Source organism: Anser brachyrhynchus, assembly GCF_964034855.1.
Source record: "Anser brachyrhynchus genome assembly, chromosome: 6".
Lineage (NCBI taxonomy): Eukaryota > Metazoa > Chordata > Aves > Anseriformes > Anatidae > Anser > Anser brachyrhynchus.
In genome coordinates, this window is record NC_137700.1 from 21,168,305 (window position 1) to 21,185,543 (window position 17,239).

Below are 17,239 nucleotides of genomic sequence, written 5' to 3' on the forward strand. Positions count from 1 at the left end.
TGAATCTGAATATGCCATATGGTATCCTGCTTCCTTGTGCTTGTTTGAAGTTCATTTGGTTTCTTACAAATACACTTTTTAGATTCAAATAAAGAAGTCCCAAATGAAGCAGAATTCTGGATGAACTGGAGAAAAATGTCTGCCTCATGTTCTGAAGGATGCCTGCTGCCCTTCAACTTCCTGTATCAAATCTTGAGGCTGGTAGTTCAGGCAGATCAGATGACAGCCAAGATGCGGTCTCACAGGTATTCAGAACAGGTATGTGCAAGCTGAATATCCTGCTCTGTTATCACCTCTGCCAGCGGGTAGCAAAAAGCACTTCCCCTTGTAAAAGGTGAACTTGACCCTTACAAATTAAGAATGGTGAGGAGGAAGAGGGTGAATCTAAGGGTCTCCAGTACAGGATATTACCTGTGGCTGGAGCAGGGAATGCCTACATCTGGTGCTTCCTAAGGGGAACCACTTAGCACTAACTAACTTTGCATTTGCACTTCTGCCTTGCCTTGGGAGCATTCAGAGCTGTGATCTGAAGTTAATTCACATCCAGCTGGCGTGGCTGTTGGGTTGGAAGATCTGTAAGAAGCTACTGAACAGGGCAGAGCCCCAGATGTAAGCACAGACACTGCGGTGGTGTCTTGGCCACGGAGCCAAAGCCCGAGTAGAAGGCACTGAGGGCTGCTGCGATGCGGCGGGACTGCTGCTGGTGGCTCTTGCATTTCTCCAGCAGCTGCCTTGGTTCAACTCTGGCTGCCCTCGAAAGCATGGCCATTCAAAAACACTGAATTGGCAGAGCTGCAGCTGTGGTTTGGTGTTTGGAAGCTTTTGTCTTGCTGCCTCCCTGGCTGTCACTGGGTCTTTGGGATGGGATTGTGCTCCATCCATGTCTACAGCCCAGCTAGCACTCGTGAGCTATGCTGAGTGCTCTGGCAGGCAGCAAAGACAAGCTGTAAACCAGACTTTAGTGCAGGGGTGGGTGTGGGCTACTAAACAGCTGTTAGGTAGTAATAAGTTTCATTGCCAGCTTGAGCCGAAGTGGTTTCTGCTATTGTATGTTTTACCTGCTTCCTATCCGCATAGATGGTAGGAAACAGCTCTGCACCTGAAATGTAATTCCCAAAAGAAGGCAGAGAAAACTCACTTGGGATGGAGTCTGAGTGCCCTACAGGTAGAGCTGTGCTGCTATTAACCATAAGCAAGTGGTTTTCCAAGTTCTAACTATTTTTATGATCCAGTCTTGCTAATTTTGTTTACCATATGAATGCTATTATTGATGTTTATTTAGAGCAACATAAATATAAAATGGCGCTTATCTCCTTAGGAGTCCCAACCCTTTAGTAGCATCTTTGCAGTTGAAAAGAGGTAAGGAACTCTTTATGTTTGCAGTGGAGGGCAAGATGTCTACATTCGTAAGAGTTTGCAGCTCCTGCCCACTACTGTATCTCCAGTGTCCCCACCATTGCCTCCGCTCCCTCCCATGTCTGCAGTGGGTGCTGCAGAGGAGCACAAAAGTGTTGAGACTGGGTTGGGGGGTGGGAGTGCTGGCTGGCTGTCAGCAAGGTCGTGCTGCTTCGCAGCAGCATGTGGTTCTGGAGTTGAGTCTGCAGCCCTTGCGTAAGCGGGGAAACCCACTTACAGCCACTTATGGAAAGGCTGCAGACTAGGAGGCATGATTTTATCCCATCGCCAGTGTTCAAAAAATTGTAGGAATTAAAAAACTTCTGAGACCTCCATGTCTTATCATATTTGTTTATAATTGCCCAATGCGCTCGGGGATTCTCGGAGGAAAAGCAATTTTAGGTTGCATGGAGTAAAACTCAATAAGAAGGCTGGTCTGCCTCATTCTGTGCTTCACTTTTTCCCTCTTAGTTCAGTAGGAGTACTCTGTAATAGGCTGCAAAAAGCTATTTTCTTTCATGTTAGACCAGAAGCTATTTTTCTTGTGACCGTGTTGCTTTGCTTCACTAAGTGTGAAACAGGACCTAATGCAAAAGGCCAGCTCAGTAAAACGTGCAGGCCCTGATTCATTCGCATGTCAAACACGTCCTTGTAACTCAAGGCTTGCTTAGAGCTTACAAACGTAGTGAAGGGTTTGCAAGATCAAGGCCATTCTGGTTAAATCTAGAAAAGGGCTATACAAGTCTTTCCATTCAAACTTTTTTTTTTTGATTATGAGTAGCACCCGTAGATTTATTTTAATGACCAATATTTATTGTATTGGGACCTGATTACAAAGTGTTGATTACTGTCTGAGTCACGTCCCAACAGCATCGTTAATGTGGGAACAGACCCAGCAAGGCAGCCAAACTTCAACAGGAGAATGAAGTTCATTTCAACTGACTCCAGCCCTCTAAAGGTCAGGAAGCTGGGCTAATGTTTCTCTCTAGCCTTTCCCTTCATCACATCCCATTCAGGAAAATGCAATAGATGGGAAGAATTGTCTTCTCCAGTACCACTTTTCTTCCATTGATCATGGAGGAATCCCATCAACAAGCTCCAATTAGGCATTTAGATGCTCTACCTACACGCATATATGTAGAACATATGCAGAAATCATTCATTTTCCTTCCCTGATGTGCAGTTATAGTTGGTAAGTGGGCATGTAAAACTTTGAAACCCTTTTTTGCCTGAGTAGGCTGTTTATTACCTTATTCTGTAGAGAACACAATAAATTAATTAGCACCGTGAACTGTATTTACATGGTCACCTGTACACTGTCAGGTGGAACAAGGTTAAGGGATGCACGGGCAAATTTTGTGGCAGTAGGAATGATTTATTATATTATTATTCGTCTTTTGTAGGAACCATTATTGAGTTAATGTAGTGTGTGAATATGAGGCAAGAGTTTTAAAAAACGTGTGCGCTAATCAATAGTTTGTGAGAGCTTGAGAAACAGTTTATTGAAATCAGTCATAATTGGCCATAGATAAAATCCTAATAAATCACTGGTAATGCACTAGTTCTCTTCAAATTGAAAAAAATTGAAAGATTATGAGAGGGTTGGAGCAGTGAGCTGTGAAATTATTCACGAAATGAAATGATGGAAGAACAACTGATAGTGATGCAGGGATACCTGGGAACATCTTAGTGAAGAAATCACCATTTCCTGATGGACAGAGCTTCAGGGATGAAGAGAAATTGAGAGGAGAAATTGATTATAATTTCCCAGGAAGCACCAGCCTCCCTCCAAAACAGAGGCTGTGTGCTACCACCATTTGCAGTGGCTGAAATGCATACTGTAATTTTTCCTTTCTGTCATATGATCATTTTAAAATGGGAATATTTAATTTCAATCAGAAAGCTTCATCTTTCAGATGAGATGAAATGCCAGGACCATGCCAGCCTCAAGACAGATTTTAACGCAGGGTGCTGATTTATTTTAGAAGAGGTAAATCCACTTTCTGTGCAGAGGACAGCACCTCCAGAGCATCCTACCCGAGCCATCTCGAGCATTTCCTTCTTGCTGTCCCCTGCTCTGGTCCTGAGCTGGAGAAGCAGCGACGTGAGCACTGGAGCCTGGTGTTGCTTGCTGACACTGGATGAGTTCCTGCAGCCCAGCAGCTCTGTGGGATGTGCCTGGATGTAGGCAAAGTGCATTTAAGGGAATCAGAGAAGTCTCATGGTATGATTTTGACGTAGTCATTTTGATCTACAGTGTGCAGCCATGCTCTGAGCTGGGGTTTTTCTCTGCCCGTGGTCTCTGTGGACTCTGCCTGGTGTGTGCAAATTAATAATGCTGCTAGATGGCACCTGGGTCGGCACAGTTAGAGGTAAAAAGCTGGATATTTTATAACTGTGTCTTATTTGTGGGAGAGGAAAAAAGTGTATAATCATAACTTATTGTGCATATGGAAGGGAACGGAGTGAAAGTTCAACACTGGCATTGTAACTCCTGAAGTATTGTAACTTAATGCAAACCAATTTTTACATGGAAGCCTGCTTACTGCAAACGTTCTCTAACACCAACATTTACATCCTCAGCAGCAGCAGCACAATTTCTTTAAGAAGATATTGGTGTGGGTCAAGAGGGAAAAACAGCTGTCTCCAAGGTATTATCTTAATACTGTATGAAGTACTTCTTAGATTGTGTTTGGAGCATAGGGTCAAGTTTTGGTCATCCAATTTCTGAAAAGATTTAAAAAAAATAGGCAAGCTGGTAAATAATAAAATAGTAGAGTAGCCAAGATAACAGATGGAAATTTGATCCAGGAAAAGACCAACAACTGGATTTTTTTTTGACCGGAGCATAATTAAGAATCAACACTTAAGTAGTTAAACTAGCTAAGGACCTATATAGCATTGTCTTATGGTTATGGACCCTTATAGCATGTCTTAAGGACCTATAATATGTCTTAAGGTACACGGTTTCAGCATAGCAGCAGCCACAAGTATTGGAGAGAGCCTGCAGGTGGAGACCAGGCACATATGCAATAAAACCCCTGTTGCCAGTGCAGCTTCAGGTTGACACGGAAACAGAGGTCTAATTGCACACACTTGATTGAGATCACCTTTGCAGCACCTCACACGTTGCTGAAAGCCGTGCACTCTGTGGGAGGGTAGAAATTAGGCCTGTGCTTGGTAACTGCATGGCTGTGAAAATGCTGCAGCCACGCTTGGAAATCATTTTGCTAAACTAATTTTTCAATGTGCAAACCTTGTAATAAGAATCTCTACGCAAGTAGCATTCAAATTGTCTTCCCATCACAGTGCACAAGTCTCTTAATGACATTGTCACAGCATTTTCATGAACTTCTTAAACAGTTTCTTATTGTATTCCTGCATTACAATGAAACCATGGGCTCTCTGCAGGTTGGCATTGAGCTATTATTGCTGTTGTAATCACACACACATGGACTACATAAGGATGTTCTAAATATTTTATTTATACGTATAGTAAAATTGCAAGACAGGAGTTACATGAAGTGATTTCCTTCGCTGTGAAACAGGGGCTGTTCACAAGATTTTAGCTGTTCACCGTTGAAAAGACTTGGTTTTGCAAGATGTCTGATGCCTCCATTTCTATGGAAAGGACTCTAACATGGAAAAGTGCACCTTTTGAATATACTGTATTTAAGATGTCTTCAGAGCTGTTCCCTTTAGGCCTCTTGAGCCTGAGGCAGGCAAAGATAAAATATTTCTTCTGTTTTTCAGTGTCTAACCTGATGTGAACCATTAGAAGTAGTATATTTTTGGTTTGGGTTGGTTTCAGGAAATACACTTTTCCATCAAATAATGCTTTCATTTGTTACAAAGGTGGTCAGGGCTAACTACCATATCACTGCTCTCACAAGGTCCAGCTACCGAATGGTTCAGTGCTTTGGTGAAACTTGCATTAAAATAATTCTCTAGAGAGTTGTTTTTTTCGTGTACCAGACAGAAAGAACAGTTCTGGTTAAATGCATTATGATCTGGAGTTCCTCCTTTTGCTTCATCAGGCTTCGGATAATAACACCTTCTGTTGCTAAACTACTTCTTCCATATCTGTTGTCACTATTAAACCATTTGAAGTGGAACATCGGTGAAATGTTTTGGGCTACAATAAGAGATTATAGACCAAATACAGTAAACTATCAGCATTTTCTCTGGAAGAATAAAGGTGAGGCATAGGTTGCTACAGCTAGACAATTCACACGTGAGAAAGCAGTATAATTCCAAAAGCCTTAGTTTTATTTTTTATTTTTATTTTTAAATTAAGCAATTTCAGATTTGCTGCTCTGGAGACCCAGACTTTTTGTTGTTATAATGTTTCTTCCTTTTTTCTTTTTTCCTGTGTTACAATTCCTGTTTACTGAATCAAATTTGTGTGGCTTTTGGAAGCTAAACTTTTATAGGACCAGTAATAATCTTGTTGCCATTGTATTATCCTCTTACTCAGGCTTAAAGGCCAGTTTGACTGAAAGGGAATAACTGCAACTGGTAGGTCCCTGAATCTAATTTGCATGTAAATTAAACATTTCAGAATATGCCTATGATTTCTGAATATATACAAAGTGCACTATTTTGATTTCTGGAAAATAAAAATGCATAACATTAATAAGAAGAATATGATTTATATAGTGGCTTTTTTATCTTACCAATTTCTGTTCACTTGAGCCTTTTTTTTTTTTTTAAAAAAGCTTCAGTGGCAATGGCAGATTATTTCTGCTTGTAATGTGCATCAGGATGAGACAACCCCCCCTTGTTTCCATTCACATTAATAGATGACTCTCAGGTTAAATGCTGTCTGAAGCCTAACACACTAGGAATTGTTACTATCAAGCATTATTTTGCTATAGTCAGGTGATGAATGTGTGAGAGCAAGTGGAGGGGAGGAGATTTTAATATATGGATTTATCCTTTGGCTTGTTTTGGTTCTTTCTGTTATATCCAATTATATTAAATACCGCCCTCGTTCTTTGCTTGAGATGGACATTGCAAAAGATGGTTTCATAAGGATAGCAGAGAGAAACTAAAAAATCAATCAAATAATAATAAAAATATGAGAAATGGAATGGGGGGGGAGGGGGAAGAAAGATGCCTGCTTGATTTTAGCTTGTATTTAGAAAGTTTTTATGGATCCTAAAGGATTCACTGAACCTGCTGAAAATTTGGGCTGTCTCTTTGAAATAGAGTTGCTCATATTTACTGCCAAGGTATTGTTGAGTTTATTACTGAGTTACTCTAATTGTTTGGTTATTGGAAATATGCAGGCTCAGCAGCACAGTCAAAAGGGCAAAAAAGCATCAGAAAAAGTTGGGGGAGATATATATATATATATATATATATATATGTATATATTTTTATGAGCACATTAATGATGACAGACATTCCCTGTGCTGGAGCTGCTTCCCTTCATTCTAATGAAGATGTGATGAGCTAACCACAGGATGCTTGTGTCTTGAAGGCAGCCATCAGCCTTTGCTACAGGCAAGCTAGCAAGAAAGAAAGATTTGGAGAAAAAGGGGGGTTGGTGTGTGTGCAGAAAGAAGTCTGCATGTGCAGTGGTCAGGGCTTAGCCTTGCTTTGCTTAGGCAGCCTTTGAGGAGGTTGAGCACCTGCTGATTCCTGTGGGAATTGAAGATGCTCCATGTTTTGCAGGAGAGAGGCCAGCCTCCTCCAGGTCTGCACTGCCAGCTGCCTGCTGTGGCAGCCAAAAGAGATGCAGCTTGGAGCTTATTGATCTCAGCTGACGCCCATAGCGTGAGGTAAAACTTAACTTTTGCAGAGCTGTGGTGTCTGTGCTCACTGTCATGGTTTTACATCAATATGGAAGCGCCCTGGTTCTTTAGGAGCACAGTTGCTGTGTGTGTGTTGTGTCCAACCTGTGTAAAAACCAACCTTCGTTGTGAAGGCCATTATAAAGAAAACTGTGTGAATTGCTATCCTTTATTTTAAACCCATTCTCTACACTCTGTCCAGGAGAGGAAGCAAATCCACCCAGGTTAGCTCAACTGCATGGATAAGGAGGGATTTTCTCTGCTGCTTCCCTGTTCTTGTACACATGGTTTAAGCCCAGACTGCTTTCTGCTGCCCTCCCCACACTTCCCTCTCTCTCTCAGGTCTACCAACTTATTTCCCACTTGCTTTTGATGCTCCTGAAGGGCAGACTTTGGACTGCTTCTGCTTGTTGATCCAGCTCTGCAGTGCAACAAGCTGGCCAGTGTGGTGGGCTGCTGGCTTGTAGGAACAGTGTGTGGGATTTTGTCCATCTTAATGTGCTCCATGGCAATTGCAGGGGTATACCTTATGTAGCAATGCCAGCATGGTCCTGAAAAATACAGCAGTCGACCAGCATTAGTGTGCAAACAAGGATGCATTTAAAATAAATGTGTTAGTACGATGCTCTTGTTACTTTTTACTTTGCGGAATATAGGTCAGCTGCCTGGTACAAGTGTTAGGGTTGTGCCCATTTTAATCAGCCTGTGAAAACTCATCAAGTTCATGAGCTCTAAAACATTTTAATTAAAAATAATAATAACCATAACTGTAAGAAGAAACCACCACCACCACCACAACAAACCTCTTACTTATCAACTTCTACTTACTTGTTTAATTTGACAAATGCTAAGAAAGTCCCCTCTGCTGGCAGTTGGTGTAACAGTTTTTCAGACCACAAGGTATTTGTACATAAAAATATATATATACTTAGGCTTTCCTGAAGAAATTTCTGACAAATCTTAAACTTTGTTTCTTCTATCAGCTGCACTGGTATTTTTGACCCTGCCAAAACACAGGAGATATTATAATGCACAGCCTTGCTATTAAAAGGAAGGTGATATTGAAGTTAGGAGTGCAATGAAATATCTGGAGAGATGGAAAGCTCTAGTTGAAAGGATGCTATTATAGTCCTTTCTGAAAGTTATCAGTACAGAAGGGCTGTTTTAATATACAGCGCTAGTTTCAGAAAGCATCAGATTCCTGACACTGTCATTAGTCACACTGCTCTTTCATTCAGAGCGGCAATACTTCATTTTCTTACCGAGCGCCTGTAGACTTTTTTATTTCAAATAGTTTCATAGCTGATATCAACAATTGAAAACGCGCTGATCAAACATCAGGATCTCAGAGGACTTCAGAAAATTAACAAATAAAACCTCACAAATGGCATGTAGCGTGTGTGTTGATGTGAGATGAAGAAAATAGGAGCCCATGCAAATAGAGGGTTGGTTTTGCAGGAATTGTCATTTGGGACATTTTCACCCTGTCTGTATTTTCTCCAAGGCTCCTTTTGCTTTAACTCTGCAGTGTCTCTGCCCTTTTACTGGGGTCTGGCTGCTGCTTCTGGCAATTGCCACAGCAGCTACACAAAACCTTTCTAAGCATGACCTGGAAGGAAAATCTGTCCCTGAACAAAAAGCGAAGGAAATTCAGTAGGGTACAATGTCGTCGTATGTGCTGAAATTTTGATAGGCCTTTTGGCTGGTTACTGCTTACTCTTCTGCAGGAACGTCTCCTGCATTTCTTATTCCTGGTTGCGTAAGCCTTGTCAACACTCAGGAAAAGGGACAGGACCTGGAGATGACACCCTACTTTGGAGTGAGGACAGATATACCACAGAAAAAGTGCTGTAAGCCCCATCTATATGCAGCTTTCATTCTCACTAAAATCAAAGAAGTGCTGGTATAGAATTATTCCTGTTAGTACTGGACACTGACCCAGGAATGAACCTTGGCCTTATTTTCAGCTTGCATGTAGCAGCCTGGAGAATGCTGGAACCTTCTGGACAGCCAAAAGGGCTGTTGCTGTTTAAAATGTATCTTTAGAAACATCAAACGGAGTGAATAAATTAAAATGTGGATAGCTGTCATTGCTGAGAATGTATTTCTGGTTCACTGATCTAATGTAGACAATTGTGGTTTTCCATGGTGATTGCGTGGTAAGTCATGCGGCTCAGAGAATTAATTGAGTTGTAACACCTTGTGCTTTAGATGATGAAATGTTTTCTTCTCTTCGTAAGTCCTGTGGCAACCCTACGTGCACAGTTGAGTACGTGAATACTGGGAATGTCTTCAAAGTGAGCCAAGCTCCATTGAGGAGCAAACTGGAGTAGTTGTAGGGCAGAGCCCTGCAGTTAGGAAACCTTACTGTGGGGCAGGATTATAGAGATGTTAGGGTTCATTAATTGGAAAAAACACCTCAGTAAAGTGAGGAAGGGGTTCACCCTTTGTGTTGACTCTTCAAGATGGTAGGCAGGGGCAGAGACACCCACCAGATAGCGTTCTGTCAGAGCAAGCGCCCCCAGGATGTATTTTGACAACACCACAGACAAGGCAAGGAACAGCCTGAATTTATGGTGGTGATCCTGGACTGCAAAGCCAGAGCATTGCACCGTGTGTCAGCCACCACTTGGTGCATTACAAGCTGTTTCTCATTGCTTTTCACTTTCCTGGAAGTAAATTTTTTATCATGCTATAAATGAGATAACTGAGGGGAACCTGCTACTGGCAATTTGCATGCTAGTTTGTCTCTAATTACTGGAATATCATTACTGAGGCTAAAAGCACGGGACGATAATACGAAAAATACACACACAAAATCCATAGGGCTAAAGGGCAGTAACTATTTTTGGATGAGCAGCTTCGTCTTTTAACAGGGAAGGAAAAAAAAGCACCTAGATTTATTACTAATGATGGTATGAATGCAGACTAATGCAATTTTAGAGTTCAATTAAAAAGGGAAATCTCAAATTAAAAGTGATTCGTAGTATCATCTAGTGAAATACCTGACAGAAGAACAAACACAGAAAAAAGATGAGACCAGTGCCGTCCCAGAGCCTTACTTGTCACGATGGAGCTAAAATAGTCAGGGGGACCATAATCTTTGTGAGAGTTTGGGATATGAAGGAGCTGTGCCTTTGGACCATCGGTGTCCCCTTTAGTGTAGGAGACATGGTGATGTGAGTGTGCGAGGGCTTGTGCCTGCATCATCTGGTGTAAGAAGGGACTGGAAGCACTGTAGTCGAGGTGTTACCAGAGCCTGTTCTCTCATCTCGCTTTTCGTGTCCATGATATATCTAACATCTTTCCAGGTTTTGTGGGACCTCAGACAAGTCTCTTTGCTTGTCTTGCTTCAGGTAGTGCTTCTCTGTCAGCCTGGGGAATATCAAAGTCTGGGTATTTTTTATTTTTCCAGAATAATGGATTTAAATAACATCCTCATCTTCTGCTTTCTGTCAGCTAAAGCAGCATCTTCCTTGTGCAGCTGTAGGTATGACTTTTAATGAGTCAATAAACAGCTACATGTATAATTTGTTATCTAGCTCTGCCTTATTTACAGAAGTAATGCAGCTTTCACTAATATTTGATGACTACAAGCGAGGTGGTAAGTTAGGAAATTGCTAGCAAAGTTACTGATGCAGAACAACTTAAGTAAGTGTAAAGTTTGTCAGGCTCTCGCCAGCTTCCTCCCATCCTGGGAACAGAGTGCTGTGTGGGGGTCACATCTGTGCAACCAGAGGAGGCCTATGTGGGATTTAGGGGCACTTTTCCTCCACATATGGCATGGTGAAACCTCAACAGTGAACAAAAGCACCCTGGCAAGAAGTAAGGGGATGTTACTGAGAAATATTGCCTCAGGGAGCCGCCTAAGGGGTTCTGTGAGGAGAGTGCGGCACTGCCCGGTAAGTTCCAGAAGGTTCCACCACAGGGTGTGGTCCTGGCGGTGCCTCTGTGGAAATGGGCAGAGGAGCAAAAAAAAAAAAAAAAAAGTCCTGGGAAAGGGTGTTCTGAGGTAAAAATCGTGTAGAGCAGCCCTGTGGGCCCCGAGGGGCATGTGGGGGTGCTCCAGGCACCGGGCAGAGCCCCCTGCAGCCCCCAGAGACTGCGGTGGGGCAGGGAGAGGTGGGAGGTGAAGGGGCGGCAGTGAGGGGCAGCAGGGTGCAGGCCGAGGGCAATCCACCACATGGGCAAGCTCAGAAAAAGAGGAATAAATCTGCACGGTGTTCATGCAAGTTGTTTCTCTTAACAGGAGGAAGTTTGTTTCTGTCGGAAGAGAGAAAATTCATCTTTGAAGGCTGTGGGGCACCTACAGGATGAAATACACGCTGACTGATGAAGTGTGGAATGACCACAGGTATGTTCCCGCTCACTATGCTGACGCTAACAATTCCTTTTCCTCGCTATCACCTCACAGCTCCTGGTCTCTACTGTGCCAACGTGGCACTGACCATCCCAGCTGTGAAGACTGGGACCATGTCCTAGTCTTGTCTGACAAAGCCTTCCCGCTCCCCAGATAGTTTCCATGGGGTTTCCCTGCAAACAGCTTGGTGAAAGCTGAGGGCAAATGGCCTTTTCCAGCATCTCTGTTTGGAAGGTTTTTCTATCCCACTGCAAGTTTATTCGCTGCTATTTATATTGTGCTCTTAAAGGATACCTTTGGTTCTAGCTATAATACCAACATGGGCCACTTTGTATTATTTTGTCTCCTGGTGCTTTGCCATCCATGTTACAGCTTGTGCTTATGTGATTTGTTCAGTGTACGACTGAGTGGTTGCACAGGTGTATTGTGGGGATTTCTTTTCCATTATTCAAAAGAATAAAAAGTATTTTACTGGGCAGAAGAATTAAGGTTCTTGGAAAAATCTGATTCTTGAGCTAATACTTTGAAGTCTAGTTAGGTAAGAGACAGGTAATTTAGCAGGTATTTAGCAGTTACAATGAAATGAGTAGAAATTTTTTCGGTATAGAAGTGCTGGATCTCAGTCCCATATTAACAATGTGAGCACAGCACTCCCTATCACTGAAGTTGTTGTTAATGCCACTGAATAAGTATTCTCTCTGTGATACAGTAACACAATCACAAGTGAAATTACACAGTATAAGGAGTTCTACTTTAGTGGAGCTGGATGGAAAGATCAATACACATCAGTTTTGCTTTGTTGTACTGTAAAAGTGAAATGGCGTCTGTGGTACAAGTATATGATTCTAATTATATCATTTTATAAAAATAAAAAGTACGGGGTTTTGGACAGCAATAAGAAGTCTTCCAGAAGACGCCTTTAAAATCCAGAAAATAAGAGACTTGTGTTACAGCACTTCCTATAGAACTGCTTGTGCTGAATTCTCCATTAATCTTCATCTGTATTTTCCTTCTAAGTAGAGATGAGCTGTAACACTTAGCTTGTGCTCGTGGCTTCAACTTTTTGGGGTTATTCAATTCACTAATTGATTGGATGGATTGGAAGCTATTTAAAGTAATCTACCACCAGGGTGTAGAGGTGTAACATAATAGCTGGGTTTTTATTGTTGTTGTTTTTTGTTTGGTTGGTTTTGTTCTTTTTATTTAAATCATGAAGTAAGTGTTTTGCAGTACACTTTGAAAAAGGCAAAGGTTACCCATGCACCAAAAACTCTTATGTTTTTAGTTGTCGATTGAAAATGCAGGTACTAAGGAAAGAAGTAAGAACATTTTAAAAATATTATTGTAATACTTTCACATTTTCACCTTCAAAGCTTAACACTACTGCATTTGTGACTGTGTTTGCATAAGAGTTAGTGGGATAACTCTCCAGGGAGAAAACTTGCTGGAGTAGAGAAAGAAACTTTAACAACTGGGGCTGCAAACTTTTCCCAGAAAGGGACCAGCATAAACTCAGAGGACCTTTAAAAGTTGTGCTGGTTTGCTGGTGAATCTTGTGCTTGGGCAGTATGGATGTGCATTTATTGTCTCCTTCACTTTTCTACTTTTCTAGATTTCTAAGTGCTAAAAGCAGGAAAGACTCACTCCTTTTTCTTCTCATTTCATACTCCTCCTGTTACTGAAGTTGCTTTTTTAGCCAAGTGTATTAAAATGGTGAGACTCCATGTCGCACATGGTTAAAGTCACAAAGCGACTTTATACCGTCCTCTTCCTCTCTCGTTTGTGCACAACTCAGAGCCAGATATTTTATCAGACTTTGCACAGTTCTCGGATCTGACCTTTCAAAATGTGGTGGGTCAGTTTGGAAAAAAAGCCTGAAAACTCAGCTGGGGCACACAGTGTGGTGTCTTGGCACTTCGCTTCTGGAGTGAGGAAAGAGACTTCTGATAAATCATCGCTAGTTGGAGCTTAATAAAAACTACTGTCTCTTTAACATAGAAACAAACAACGTGGTGATTTAATGTGCAGTTGATTTTGATAGGTTTTTTTTTACATTTGTTTTTGGTGAGGATGTTTTTGTCCTCAAGGGTATGTTCAGGTAGGTGGCCTATGGTGAGGAATCCAGCTGTATTATCACTTGAAAAGGGTGGAAATTATGCTTTCATAATAATGTGCAAGAAACATAAGATGTATCCTAACTATATTAAGAAGCAGAACCAGTTGCTTTGTGGAAGCACAAGCTGAGCAAAATCATGTTGCATAGGTGTGCTTCTTACAATAAGAGTTGCCTCAGTTGATTGAAACAGCGTGCTGGGTGAGCTTCACGAGCATTTGGTACAGACAGCTTTTAAAAACCCATTTTTTGGCAGAAACAATACGTGTTGCCCAGTAGTGGTTTATTCAATTGAGCTATTGACTATGGGACTTCAGAGTTGCCTGCTGCTTGTCTGAATCTTGAAATGTGCCTTTTAATTCAGAGATGGGAAATAGTCAGAGCTCTTCCTGAGCTGTTAGCATTAAAGGACCTTGGATTCCCATTAGGGAGCAGGCTTAGCCCACCTGAGAGTTAATGGCAGCCTTTTTTTGCTGTGATTTCAACTGTGTTCTCTTTCAAAACCTGTCCATTCCTTTCCAGACGTGTACATTTGCATTTTACTGTGCTGGCAAAGTTGAAGACACTTGGGGGGAGAAATGGAAGCAAACATTTTAATTCCTTAAACACCCTGGATTAGGGAAGCTTCTTAAAGCATAGAAAATATGGCAGAGGTTTTAGCTATGTACAGGCATAGTCAGTGTAGTCATAGTCAGCACTGCAAGTTCCTGCTGCATTTTTTTTAGATCACTTATTTACAGCCAAACTGTTTGAGGGAAGAGTAAGTCCTTTTTTCAGCCTGATTTTTATCATGGTAACTCATTTTATTTAATACATGATCAACTGTGATGAATACTATACAAAATGATGCAGGGACCAAATGAATCTAGCCATGCACAATTAAGTACATACCCTGTCTGTAGTGTTTGTAAAGGACTTTTCTTAAGCTCAGTTTAAATTTTTTTTTTATTTTCAGTTGGTCCCTAGGAAACAAAGAACTGATGGTATTTTATGCTAGGTGTTGGAATGTATAATTAATTACTGTTTTTAATGTGCACATGTGCCTGAATTACAAATTAAGTAGTTCAACTAGACTTTTTCAGAGGCAACTATATTGGTTGGTCCATATTTTTATCTTTCATGGTAGAGATTAAATCTTTTTCCATAGTGAAGGTGACCCTCTAACAGATTAATCCAAGTATTAGTATGATATCCTTTAAAGAATGTCTACTAATCTTTGAAATTAAGACACCATTGATGGGAGCAGATGGGGGGAATGCTATTCCTTCTTTTGCTATTACTTTTTTTTTTTTTTTAATTGGCTTGAGGCAGGTATCTGCATGACTAAGCTTAAAAACAAAAAAAAAAGGGCAGTGCTTTTTACTGTGGAGGGTCTTTGTAATGTAAATACATATAAACACAAGGATTTTTTGTTTTATGTCAAAGCCTGGATCTTGAGGGAAACAGCAAAAAGTGCAAAAAAGTGCAAAATTTGCAGAATCCAATTTTTACTTTCTACTGCCAATGAAACAGTGAAATATTAAAAATACCAGAAGCTAGCAATATCACTAGTCTACTGTTCGTAAAAGCCTGTGCAGTGTATCCTTGCTAGGAAGAAAACTGAGATCTCTAACAGTTACATGAGTTTTCAAGTCATCTGTTTTTGCTGATCCCATTAGGAGTTTCACTATCAGATCACAGAGTCACAGAGTCACCTAGGTTGGAAGAGACCTCCAAGATCACCTAGCCCAACCTCTGACCTAACACTAACAAGTCCTCCACTAAACCATATCGCTCAGCTCTACATCTAAACGTCTTTTCAAGACCTCCAGGGATGGTGACTCAGCCACTTCCCTGGGCAGCCCATTCCAATGCCTAACAACCCTTTCGGTAAAGAAGTTCTTCCTAATATCCAACCTAAACCTCCCCTGGGGCAACTTTAGCCCATTCCCTCCCAAAAAAGAAGCACTCGCACAACCTCTGAGAATCGGCAAGAGCTGTTTATTGCCGGGACATCTTGCAGGCAAGGCTGCGGGATGTCCGTGGTGTTTGGTGTCTCCAAGCTAATGCTTGCGATGGAGCCTGAGCAACGAGTAGGGGGCTCGCCGGGCACTCCTGCGATGCTGGTGGTGCTCAGTGGTACCGCCTGTATGTGTCTGTGGGCTGGGTGCCAGAGGTCCCTTGGGCACTGGTGTCTCTTGTGCCGCCGGCGCTATCCCTCCGCCCACGACACATCTCCTTCTGCTCAGGTGCATTCCTTCTTGGTGCTTCACCGGACGGCATCGCTGTCCTCGCACACCAAGGAGGCCTGCTGCTCGCCTTGCTCTTCTAGTCTTCCTCCTGCCGCACAAGCTGGCAGTCAGAGGGCCTAGATGCTCAGCGATTGCTGGGCCGGCTGCAGGGGGCCTGTTTTATAGGGCCCGCAGCAAAGGCGGGGCAGTGGTGGCCACTGTGACCTCAGCAAGCCTCTGTGATGGAGTGGCCCACGCGTGGCCAAAGGCAGCTGTGTTGGGAGCGGCCTGGAAGATGCCCTCACGTGGACAAGGAGGAGGGGTGGGGGGCTGAGGGCCCCTTATCTGGGGCTGGCTCCCCCGGGCCATTTGGCTTGCCAGAGAGAAAGGCTGCCCCTTGGCCACGGGGACTGCCCTGCACCTCCCATCCTGCGCCCTGGGTTTTAAGTCTTAGGCTATGATTCTCAAAATATTGTGAGGGAGAGGAGACTCTGAAGGATGATTAGGCAAGCCTTTACTCTGGGCAGTCTGTGTATGTGCTTAGTATTGTTCCAGGTTTGCTCTTCCCAAATCTGAGTTCATGATCTCACCTCCCATGCTCTGTTATATCCTTGTCTGTGTTGTTTTATGTCACCACTGCTGCATTCACCACTGAGGCAGATGATCAAATTTGTCTTCATCCCTAATGTTCCTTCTTCCCTCGCATCTGGGTTACTTGCGAGATTAAATAGTGTCAGGGCTTGCAGCCACCTGTACTGTTAAAACATCAGCAGAGGCACTCCCTTAGTTTTGCTCTCTGCAGTTGGCATGTAGATCGCTCCCAGCCAATGGACAGGATGTGACCCTGTTGTTGGGGATGTGAAGAGTTCAGCTGTTTGGACACAACTGTGCAGTGATAGGTGACAAAAGTGGGCCTTTTTATTTAGTGGTACAGCGTGGAAGTCAGTGTGGAACCAAATTGTTCCATACTGAATATGCAAATAAAATACTTAAATCTACATTCTTCAGTCACATTTCTTAACTGCTGTCCAAGCATTTCCTTTCTCATCTATTTCACTTCTGTTTTTCTTTGTTATTAACCAAGCTAAGCTATTCTTTAGTCAAGAGACTGACATCAAAATTTTCATGCTTGCAATTCATTATCATCATTGCTTGTTCTGCTTGCCCATGTCAGTTTCTGTGCCTTGTGCCAGTGGCATTCTCTACTCTTCATTTCGTCTTTTCCCCGTATCCCTCTTTTCCTGTCTCACCAGGAGCTACCTTCTGCGTGTGGACACCCTTCTGCAAGCGTGCAGCGAACCACCCTGCCTCATTCAAATCCCTACTGAAAAGGTCTCTCTGCTCACAAAAGCAGTAAGTGGGA

At 42.4% G+C, this 17,239-nt stretch overlaps 1 protein-coding gene across 17 annotated transcripts in view; it reads left to right on the forward strand.

Annotated features, from left to right (window-relative positions):
- LOC308197640 (uncharacterized protein) overlaps positions 1-17,239 on the forward strand; it is a 628,187-nt gene that overhangs the window by 132,909 nt on the left and 478,039 nt on the right. For 14 of the 17 annotated variants that reach the window (XR_013953160.1, XR_013953161.1, XR_013953162.1 and 11 more), the window contains exons 10-11: positions 83-258; positions 11,443-11,547. The gene's annotated coding sequence lies outside the window, so the exon portion shown is untranslated. Of the gene's footprint in view, positions 1-82; positions 259-11,442; positions 11,548-17,129; positions 17,230-17,239 lie in introns of all 17 variants that reach the window. The other 3 variants (XR_013953172.1, XR_013953174.1, XR_013953176.1) reach the window with 2 other exon arrangements.